General features: G+C 39.1%; 1 non-coding gene across 1 annotated transcript; it reads right to left on the bottom strand.

Moving 5' to 3' along the window:
* Positions 1-1,281: 1,281 nt before the first annotated feature.
* Positions 1,282-1,357, bottom strand: trnaa-ugc (transfer RNA alanine (anticodon UGC)). Its single transcript has one exon. It is a non-coding gene; the product is annotated as a tRNA-Ala (tRNA).
* Positions 1,358-11,822: the final 10,465 nt, after the last annotated feature.

Here is an 11,822-nt window from a genome sequence, read left to right as displayed (position 1 = left end):
CCCATTTAAATCTCACCCAATGTCTGCAGTCTTTCTATTGAGGGGAATCAGGCCTCACCAGGAGGTCAGAACAGAGGTCATTCAACCCCATGAAGTGTTTTGTCCCCCTTTTCTTTCCCTGTATCTCAGAAACCATTTAAAACATTTCCATCATTCTGCGTACCCAGTTTACAACTAAATTAAAAAAAGACCCCACACAACAAATCAAACAGTATTAACACCACTTAACACATATTCATAACATTTGAGTTATGGTGCTGCTGTGTGTGGTAAAACGTTGTAACGGCTGTCGGGAGAGAGAGTAGACCAAGGCGCAGCGGAGTTAGTGTTCATCATTGAATTTAATAACAGAAAGAACACTATACAAAACAAAACAAGAAAACCGACAGCCAAACAGTCTTGTCAGGTGCAAACCACACAACAGAAACAATTACCCACAAAACACCAACGGAAAAACAGGCACTTGTGTGACTCCCAATCAGCAACAACACTCTACAGCTGTGCCTGATTGGAAGCCACATGGCCAAAATCAACGAAACAAACCAACATAGAAAAATGCACATAGAACGCCCACCCAATGTAACACCCTGGCCTAACCAAAATAAAGAACAAAAACCCCTCTCTATGGCCAGTGCGTTACAAACGTAGGGCAAAAACAAACAAAGAAATGGCCAGGCCTTACTTATCTGGGAGCTCCCTATACGGAAGGATCAGTACACCTTTATAAAACTACAGAATTTCATTAACTGCTCTCCCAGGCATCAACCTCGGGAAACATTTGAAAGGGAGAGAAAATAAACATTTAGTTAGTTTTCACTTCGCCAATCAGTCCAAACAATTAAAATTCAAAATTCTTACTTTCCTATTAACTTACTTCACCAGGTGAACAAAAAGTTTTAAATTACAGTCAAAACAAACATAATAACTTCTGTTCACATGGAGGCCACTGTCCTCCCTCCAATAATGAACCGTTTTTGTCTTCTTGTGACCCCTCTTCCCTTTCGTCAATTCTATACATCTATTCAGAATAAGCCCAAATAAAATGTCTCACGGGATTAAAACCCCTAGAGTTTTCCTGAGTCTGCGAGGAGTGTTTGGTCGTGCCAAAGAACGCATTGTTCCTACTCGATCATGTGTAATGTGCTTCGTGACTTCCAAAATCGAAACCCCCAAATATTTTTTTTACATTTTTTTTTTACATTTTAGTCATTTAGCAGACGCTCTTATCCAGAGCGACTTACAGTAGTGAATGCATACATTTCATACATTTTTTCTCCGTACTGGTCCCCCGTGGGAATCGAACCCACAACCCTGGCGTTGCAAACACCACGCTCTACCAACTGAGCCACACGGGACCGAAATATATGTTCTCTTGCTTCGCTGATTGTACTTTCCAATATGCTTTGTGACCCTGCTCTGCCAAATACTTTAATAATGTGGTGATGTCCGGAATATGAGTTTGTCTTTTTACGCAAATAACACATTTCCTACATAGTGTACCAACACAGAACCCTGAAATGTACATCCTTAGCGATTGTTTCAACGCAGCATGATACAAGGTTGGACTATTTGTAAACATTGTTCATGCTCTCGCCAAAATCAGTTCCACACCAATCGCTATGTAAAATTAACCGGGTATTGTTACTGGTCCCATTTTCAAAGACATGGGTAGTAGTCGTATCAGTTTCTAGGAATAGGTCACGTGTTAGAGACACCAGGACAGATTTCTGACGAGAGATACCAGAATAAGAATAAGATCCTGCAGTACTATAGAGATACCAGGACAATGTCCTGAAGTAATATACTATGGGTTACAATCGTAAGATGTAAATGCATTAAGAGATACCAGGACAAGGTCCTGAAGAAGTAAGAAAGTATTCATGCAGGTTAGAAAAACATTGTAAAAGAAAATGTAATTAGTCAGTGTACTGGTGAAACAGTTGGTTATGATTGGGAAACCAGCTATAAATGTAAACCCTTCACGGAAATATGCATAGGAACTACCATATGGATACAACATTTAAAATTACATAGAGTAATAAAAAAATATTTTGATAAAGAAATTACTGTTTAAATTCAAAGAAAGGAAGACGTTCCTAACCAAATACTGTTTGTTTCCTGTGTTCGTTTTTGTTACCTGAGTGTGGGTGTGTATTTACGAGAGATATATGTTATGGACAGAGGATGGACTGTATTTTGGTAATATGTGTTGTCAACAAAAGTGATTTTTGAATCGTGAGACTGGTATAGGACATTAGGTCTCCCATATTCTCCAGCAGTAATTTTGCAGACGCTTCAGTATTATAGGGTATGAAAACCATTACCAAATAAAAGGTACAAATACCTTGGAAAATTGTTAAAATTGGCATACATTAAAACCTTGAGTGAGGAAATCTAAACTCTGGACACCGTTGAGAGAGGTGCAGAAATAACTACCATAGAAGAGGTAAACTATAGCAAAGCCGTAGAGGCACTAAATGAAGCGCAAGAACATTCTACCAATTCAGCTCGAATAACTTGTTATGGATAGGGGGCAGTATTTTCACGGCCGGATAAAAAAACGTACCCGATTTAATCTGGATTATTACTCCTGCCCAGAAACTAGAATATGCATATAATTATTAGCTTTGGATAGAAAACACTCCAAAGTTTCTAAAACTGTTTGAATGGTGTCTGTGAGTATAACAGAACTCAAATGGCAGGCCAAAACCTGAGAAGATTCTGTACAGGAAGTACCCTGTCTGACCATTTCTTGGCCTTCTTTGCCATCTCTATCCAAAACAGGGGATCTCTGCTGTAACGTGACATTTTCTAATGCTCCCATAGGCTCTCAGAAGGCGCCAGAACGTTGAATGATGACTCTGCTGTCTCTGGCTGAAAAACAGTAGCGCATTTGGTAAGTGGTCGATCTGAGAACAATGAGACGGGGGCGAGCGTGCACGAGACGACTCCATGTTTACATTTTCAGTCTTTGAACGAAAACGACTCCCGGTCGGAATATTATCGCTATTTTACGAGAAAAATAGCATAAAAATTGATTTTAAACAGTGTTTGACATGCTTCGAAGTATGGTAATGGAATATTTAGAGATTTTTTGTCACGATACGCGCCGGGCGCGTCACCCTTCATTACCTTTCGGATAGTGTCTTGAACGCACAACAAAACGCCGCTATTTGGATATAACTATGGATTATTTGGAACCAAAACAACATTGGGTGATGAAGTAGAAGTCCTGGGAGTGCATTCTGACGAAGAACAGCAAAGGTAATCCAATTTTTCTTATAATAAATCTGAGTTTGGTGAGTACCAAACTTGGTGGGTGTCAAAATAGCTAGCCATGATGGCCGGGCTATCTACTCAGAATATTGCAAAATGTGCTTTCACCGAAAAGCTATTTTAAAATCGGACACCGCGATTGCATAAAGGAGTTCTGTATCTATAATTCTTAAAATAATTGTTATGTTTTTTGTGAACGTTTATCGTGAGTAATTTAGTAAATTCACCGGAAGTGTTCGGTGGGAATGCTAGTTCTGAACGTCACATGCTAATGTAAAAAGCTGGTTTTTGATATAAATATGAACTTGATTGAACAAAACATGCATGTGTCATCTGATGAAGATCAAAGGTTAGTGCTACTGTGGTTTTGTTTTTTGTGACATTATATGCTAGCTTGAAAAATGGGTGTCTGATTATTTCTGGCTGGGTACTCTGCTGACATAATCTAATGTTTTGCTTTCGCTGTAAAGCCTTTTTGAAATCGGACAGTGTGGTTAGATAAAGGAGAGTCTTGTCTTTAAAATGGTGTAAAATAGTCATGTTTGAAAAATTTAAGTTTTCAGATTTTCGAGAAGTTTGTATTTCGCGCCACACCCATCATTGGATATTGGAGCAGGTGTTCTGCTAGCGGAACGTCTAGATGTAAGAGGATATAGGAAAAAATCTAATCAAAGATAAAATTGGGAAAATTCCAATTTTATTTGACCTTTATTTAACTAGGCAAGTCAGTTAAGAAGAAATTCTTATTTTCAATGACGGCCTAGGAACAGTGGGTTAACTGCCTTGTTCAGGGGCAGAACGACAGATTTGCACCTTGACGAGGATTCGACCTTGCAACCTTTAGGTTACTAGCCCAACGCTCTAACCACTAGGCTACCCTTCCGCCCCAATCTAATAAGGAATTCAGAGATGCTGTTGAGTTGGCACAATGAAATGAAAGAAATCAAAAGCTCAATACACCAGCGTTTTGATGATGGCGTTCTATCAACCAAAATAAAAATCAATAAAAACAAGATTAGTAGATGTACTCAGCACTAACCATACTATTTGTGAAGTAAATTGAGTATGTAGTATGCTTATTGGTCTTAAGATACAAATTCAATGATTTAATTAATTATGACAAATTAAAGTAATGACTTTTCAAATAAGTTACGTAATACATTATGTTGGCTGACAATTTGTTAGTTACGCTGTCCTTATTAACCGCATAGCAGATCATTACAGCAGTATGTTATCTTTTTGTATACCTGGCAGTCAGTGTGTGTAAAAGGCAATTGTCTGTGCAGATTTAAAATAGCATGAGGTTGATAGCCCAAGGGCTCAGCCGTCTAATTCATTCACAACAGCAATCACTATAATGTGCTCCTTTCTGCAAGTTTCCATACATGTGACTTCCTGAAGATAGTAAACCCACAGGCTGCCACAGGCTGTCACAAACAGATCTTAGCTATACGCCCAGTCTTATAACTAAGTCCCACAAAGACAAGTTTGAATCAGGTTAGAAAAAAACACTAGCATATAACAAGAGACTATTTAAGCAGTTAAACATGGGATAGCATGACTAATTATGTAATTTTCCACGACAACATCAACATTCTTTAAGTGCAATTCAGAGTCCACTGTCTCAGAGCTGCGATAGACCGACAGCCCATTGTGACATTGCTATCCTGCTCTGCAACCTCCGTCCGCGGGGGTCCTACAGCCCGACCGTGGACCTCCCCAAAATGTCCAACCAGCCCAGCTCTGTGTACTTGGCTCCCATTCAACTGAATGTGATGACAGACATTGCTTGAGCATTGCTAAGAATTCAAGAAAGTATGAAAGCCAACAGTTCAATATTCTAACACTGCTATGCGGAAGTGGACACATTGGACTCTGAAAGCCACTTTCGAGCGACAAAACCATGTGGAAACTGGGTTGCATAGATCAAAGTTAGTGCCAGTGGCCCTCATGATAGAGGACTGAGCAGCTCAGAGTAGTGTAATGAGCTGGGCAGTAAACATTGACCAGGCCCAGACAGTACAAGTCATAAAAATTAGGAGCCAAAACACATCAATGGGAGGGAGTTACACTTTGGGTACCACAGGAAGCAGCTGTTTCCCATTCACAGGAAGAAGAAAACATTCTTAGAAAATGCAATTCTACTAATTTTGCCATGGGTTACAGAGAAACTGTTGCAATTTTATAAACAGAAGGCCATCTTCATTTTGCAATGGGGCAGATTGCAGTTTTAAAGTTTTGCAGTTCTACACATTTTGCTATGACTTGCCATGTTAAGATAACTGGCTAGATTAACTAATCAGTGACTGGCAAAAACAATAGAAAAACTGCAGATGCACAACCAAATTTAGAACTTGCACCTTGTGTATTCTACTATTCTAACTTTTAAACAGTAAGTTGACACCTCAATTGAGTTTCCCAAAAATATTTTTTAAATGCCTGTAGCCGGCCCTGAGTTACCCCATGCATTCCCATCAATACACCCCTGAAATGTGGCTGTCCATGATTCTGATTTGTGTGTGTGCGTGAGTGTTTGTGCAAGTAGAAAAAACATGTTGACTCACCCTACTTGTAGAGAAATGCCAATTCCACCCTCCTCTCATGTTGACGAAACGGTCTATCACTGTTATACAGTACACGCTATTGTTTTTTGTTGTCCTAGTCTACCTGACTAAAATGCTTGCTTGCTAGCCTAACTTCCATTCATGGGCAACGTTAGCTAGTTAATATTTGCCTTCTACATCTAGCTACACATTGAACTTCCATCCTCTCAGGTCAGGGGCACAACAATGGATGAATTAATAGTTGGATCAGTCACCATTATAATCATTTGCCAGCACAGAAAATTAAGTAAAACCACAATTTCAAATCTCTATCTCCATCCATGGTTCATTTAGGAAAGGGCCAATTTTAGCTAGCAACCAGAGGACAACACAACGAGGTGCAACAATTCAAGTTGTTTCTGTCAATGATGTATGCTCTCAATAAGATTTGATTGAAGTGACGCCAAATCCAAGCTGGCTTCCCTTGACACTTTTTTATGGTGCGTTTGGACCATTCACAGTTGAGTTCACTCAGTTTAGAGCAACACTGATCAAGGGAGGCCAAATGCTCACTGGCTTTTTTTGCATTCAATGCTACGGGCAGCAACAATGTCATACTCGTTTAGACCAGACAGTATCAGATAGCGCCTCTCTGTCACTATGTGTAGGCCATCTATTTCACTCGTTCGGATGCTTTCTCCAGTGAGGTACATACAGCAATTATGGAACGGAGAGATGAAAGAAATTATTTTACATGTTTTTAAATTATTTCTCTCTGTAATGTTTTGGGGAAGCCTGGCTTACCTTGGCATCCATGAATATATATGGGACCAATATTATAAATGTTTGCGCATCATGTCCAAATCATCCGAAATTATCTACAATTGTTTGAAGCTCAAAGTCACTTGTTTTGAAACACAGAAATGTTTTGAAAATAATGCTCCAAAAATGTTAATAAATCAGTCCCATGACTTAAATAAGTTTTGAGCAACAAATGCTAAAACGTTAGCATGTGGAAACGTAATTTTTTAACTATCCCTTTAAAGTAGTCTTTATAAAAGGGTTTATAATATGGTAATTAATTTTAATTATGAATTTATTAATGCATTATAAACTATTAATAAAAAGTTAAAGCATTGGTGTGATACAGTGCATTCCGAAATTTTGCATACCCCTTGACTTAATTCACATTGTGTTAAAGCCTGAATACAAAATGGATTAAATCCATTTTACACACAATATCCCATAATGACAAAGTGAAAACATGTTTTACATTTTTAGAAAATGAAATATATATAATTTACATAAGTACTCACATCCCTGAGTAAATACATATTAGAATCAACTTTGGCAGCGAGTCTTTCTGGGTAAGTCTATAAGAGCTTTATACACCTAAATTGTACAATACTTGCGCATTCTTTTTAAAATTTGTCAAGCTCTTTCAAGTTGGTTGTTGATCAACCTAGACAGACCTTTTCAAGTCTTGCCAGATTTAAGCCGATTTAAGTCAAAACTAACTCGGCCACTCAGGAACATTCAATGTCGTCTTGGTAAGCAACTCAAGTGTTATTTGGCCTTGTGTTTAAGGTTATTGTCCTGGTTAAAGGTGAATTTTTCTCCCAGGATCTGTTGGAAAGCAGACTGAACCAGGTTCTCCTCTAGGATTTGGTCTGTGCTTAGCTTTATTCTGTTTCTTTTCATCCTTAAACACCCTAGACCGATAACAAGCATACCCATAACATGATGCAGTCACCGAAAATATGAAGAATGGTACTCAGTGATGTGTTGGATTTTACCATTTGCCTCATGGTGCAATCCCTGAGGTTTCCTTTCTCTTCGGCAACTGAGTTAGGAAAGACACCTGTATCTTTGTAGCGATTTGGTGTATTGATACACCGCCGAAGTGTAACTAATAACTTGACCATACTCAAAAGAATAGTCATAATTTTTAACCCATCTACCAATATGTGCCCTTCTTTGCGAGGCATTGGAAACCCTCCCTAGTCTTTGTGGTTGAATCTTTGTTAGAAATCCACTGCTCGACTGAGGGACCTTACAGATAATGTGTTCCAAAAATCATATTAAAACACCATTATTGCACACAGTGAGTCCATGCAACTTAAGAACATTTTTACTCCAGAACTTTAGGATTGCCATAACAAAAAGGGGTTGATTAATTCAAGATATTTCAGCTTTTCATTTATTATTTTGTTAAAAAAATAATAATCTAAAAACAACTTTGACATTATGGGGCATTGTGTGTAGGCCAATGACAAAATCTCAATTTAATACATTTTAAATTCAGGCTGTAACAAAATGTGGAAAAAGGAGCTGAAAACTTTCTGATGGCACTGTAGCTGTTCAGTGCCTGGCAAAGTGAACCAATATTAAACATTTAATAAACACAGTGACATTTTACTATAACATGAGCTGTGGTGATCGCTTAATGTGTGCTACCGAACACAGCAAGAGAAAGCTAGGCCAACATTGAATGTTAAGACTTCGGTCCACAAAACAGCCCTAGGAGTACGCAAAAAGACAATTACACAATGCTTGCCGCGTGATTTCTCTTCTCACCATGTCCATGAGCAGGTAGTATGTTTTATTTATTTTTCACTCTAGTTCAGCAAATAGACTTTTTGTGCAGGTTTTCCTTTAAAGCCATTTACGGATTTAAAGTAAACATGGCAAGCTAAGTTAACCAAACAATTTTAGATTAGGGGGGTGCACATCGATTTGAAATGTTAGGGCCTGTAGACAAATACAATGCATATTCATCCTATGTCCATAAAAAAATAAAGGTTTAACTCGACGTACAGAATGACTGACAAAGCTGTATACTTCAGAAAAACTCAGGGCTCAAGCAGTTTGACAGTAAGATTGTCGGTGCAAACCTAATGTGCTTGCATCAAATGCATACTTTTCCCCTCACAGCTAATGAATATATTTAAGACCTCAACTATGGCTGGGCGATATGGCCAAAACATCATATGGTGTTTTTCAAATTTGATGGCATTTTATGTTTTTGATTAATGAAAGTTCTCCATTTGCTTTATGAGTAGTGCGTGACAACACATATATTCTATATTATTTCAATGGGTCTTTCTCCATTCAGATTGAACAGTTTAAACCAATTCAACGTCAACCTAAAATAATTTCCTGCTTTTCCATCAATTTCTGCACTCATGTGAGATAATTTCCACACTGCCACAATATGGGCAAAAATACTAGGCCTGATTTAACCAAATGTTGCAATTGCGATCAAAACACTTGGGTGAACTTTTGGAATAATGGAAATAGAATATAAATAATAGTGGGCACTTTGAATAGTGTTGTTTGACATGACAACGAATGAAAATGCCATGGAGTTATTGTGACAGGGTAGGACCCAAAGTGATGTTCCGTGTTTCCTAGGGGACCCTATAAATCTTTGGCTACATTAAATCTTTATTAATGTTAACTTTTCATGCTTTGCCTATTCCTCTTTGATTTAGAAGATACTGTTAACACAAACACCATGCTGATTTAGGCCTCCACCAGCACTGGTATCAGGCTGTATTAGCTAGTTACGTTTGCTCTGACTCAGTACTTCTATTAGCTAGCCAGCTAACTAACGATTAGCATTAGTGGCTAAAACGATTTAGTTTAACTTGCTAAGAAAATACAAACTAGCTGTTTGCAATTGTAAGAAACAAACTAATATTGTAGCTATAGAACGCTTGTGGAGTTATATTAAGATCAAAGTGGAAACATTGTTGTCATCAACATTGTTCCATGTGCTGTATTGACCATGCAGACTGAACGAAAGTGTATCGTGGTCAAGCGACAAATGCGCTCCTTGAGTGACAGGTTGTGGGACTAGGTCTGTGTGGAGCGAGAGAGCGGAGCGGGATGACTCAAGTAGCAGGGTTAACTATAAAAATGGACGTTACACACGGCCTATCACATATAACAAACCAAACATTCAAATACCGTTATAGGAGGTAAAGTAAAAGTAAAAACCCAAACCGGTCCTTGCATCAATACCGGTATATAGTAAAATTCAGTATACCGCCCTAACCTCAACCCTTTTCAATTGCAGCAATTATTGTGGGGAAGATGGCTGATGTAGTTGATCTGAGCACTCCCATGGCGTATTATGCTCAGAGTAGCCACATTTACAATGCCTTCGAACAGTATTCTGATCCCTTCACCTTTTCCATGTTACAGCCATATTTTAAAATGGATTAAATAAAAATCCTCAGCAATCTACACACAATACCCCATAATGACAAAGCGAAAACAGGTTGAGCTGTATGCAAATTTGTAACCATATTTACCTAAGTATTCAGACCCTTTGCTATGGAGACTCGAAATTGAGCTCCGGTGCAGCATGTTTCCATTGATCCTCCTTGAGCTGTTACTACATGATTGAGTCCACCCGTGGTAACTTCAATTGATCGGACATGACTTGAAAAAGGCACACACCTGTCTATATAAGGTCCCACAGTTGACAGTGCATGTCAGAGAAAAAAAAAAGAAGCCATGGAGATCAAAGGAATTGTGTGTAGAGCCCCAAGACAGTATTGTGTTGAGGCTCAGATCTGGGGAAGGGTACCAAGAAACTTCTGCAGCACTGAAGATCAGTGGCCTCCATCATTCTTAAATGGAAGAAGTTTGGAACCAAGACTCTTCCTAGAGCTGGCCGCCCAGCCAAACTGAGCAATTAGGGGAGAAGGGCCTTGGTCAGGGAGGTGACCAAGAACCCGATGGTCTCACTGACAGAGCTCTAGAGTTCCTTTGTGGAGATGGGAGAAACTTCCAGAAGGACAATCATTTCTGCAGCACTCCCACCAATCTGGCCTTCATGGTAGAGTGGCCAGACGGAAGCCACTCCTCAGTAAAAGGCATGAAAGCCTGCTTGGAGTTTGCCAAAAGGCACCTAAGGGACTCTGACCATGAGAAACAAGATTCTCTGGTCTGATAAAACCAAGATTGAACTCTTCTGCATCACATCTGGAGGAAACCTGGCACCATCCCTACGGTGAAGCATGGTGGTGGCCTGTTTCAGCAGCAGGGACTGGGAGACCAGTCAGGATGGAGTCAAAGATTAAACAGAGAAAAGTAGAGAACCTTGATGAAAACCTGCTCCAGAGCACTCAGGACCTCAGACTGGGGCGAACGGTCACTTTCCAACAGGACAACAACTCTAAGCACACAGCCAAGACGACACAGAAGTGGCTTCGGGACAAGTCTCTGAATGTCCTTGAGCATCTCCGGAGACCTGAAAATAGCTGTGCATAATGCATTGAGAAACTCCCAATATAAAGATGTGCCAAGCTTGTAGCTTGTGCCAAACTTAACATGAGGCTGTTAATTGCTGCCAAAGGTTCAACAATGTACTGAATAAAGAGTCTCACATTTACACAAGTATTCTGTTTTTTTAAATAAAAATGTACATTGTCTAAAAACCTGTTTTTGCGTTATCATTATGGGGCATTGTGTGTAGATTGAGGATTTTTTTTGCTGAGAATAAGGCTGTAACCTAACAAATGTGTAAAAAGCCAAAAGGTCTGAATACTTTCCGAAGGTAGTGTATCTGTATACCTTGGATCAACGTAGTTCAAGAATTCCAGACCGTAAGCAGATTGTAGTGTAAGATTTTCAAGCCTTGAAATTGGCATTTATTTATTCACTTCTTCCTGACTAAGAACAGGTCAGTTTCAAACCCAAATGCTTCAAACGTATACGGCAGAGTTGTTCAATGAGTGTTGGTGGGGACAGGGAATAACGGCAAGAAACTGGTATTCAATTAGTCAAGTTACATTAAATCAAAATGTTGATATTGCAGAGCAAATTTAGCTTCATTGATAACGTTCACATGCATAATCCCCCAATGCATAGCTTTGCACGGCTCCAATTTGCCATGTGCAGATTAACTGCAGCAATGGTGTGCTGGCAGAATTTCAATTGTTTCCAATTGAGGATTCTGACAGGTTGAGTTGCCCTCCTTTGTTCTCTGCA

The sequence above is a fragment of the Salmo salar genome, chromosome ssa22 (genome assembly GCF_905237065.1).
Source record: "Salmo salar chromosome ssa22, Ssal_v3.1, whole genome shotgun sequence".
NCBI lineage: Eukaryota > Metazoa > Chordata > Actinopteri > Salmoniformes > Salmonidae > Salmo > Salmo salar.
The sequence above is the reverse complement of the archived record's forward strand: the minus strand, read 5'-3'. Positions and strand labels throughout refer to the sequence as shown.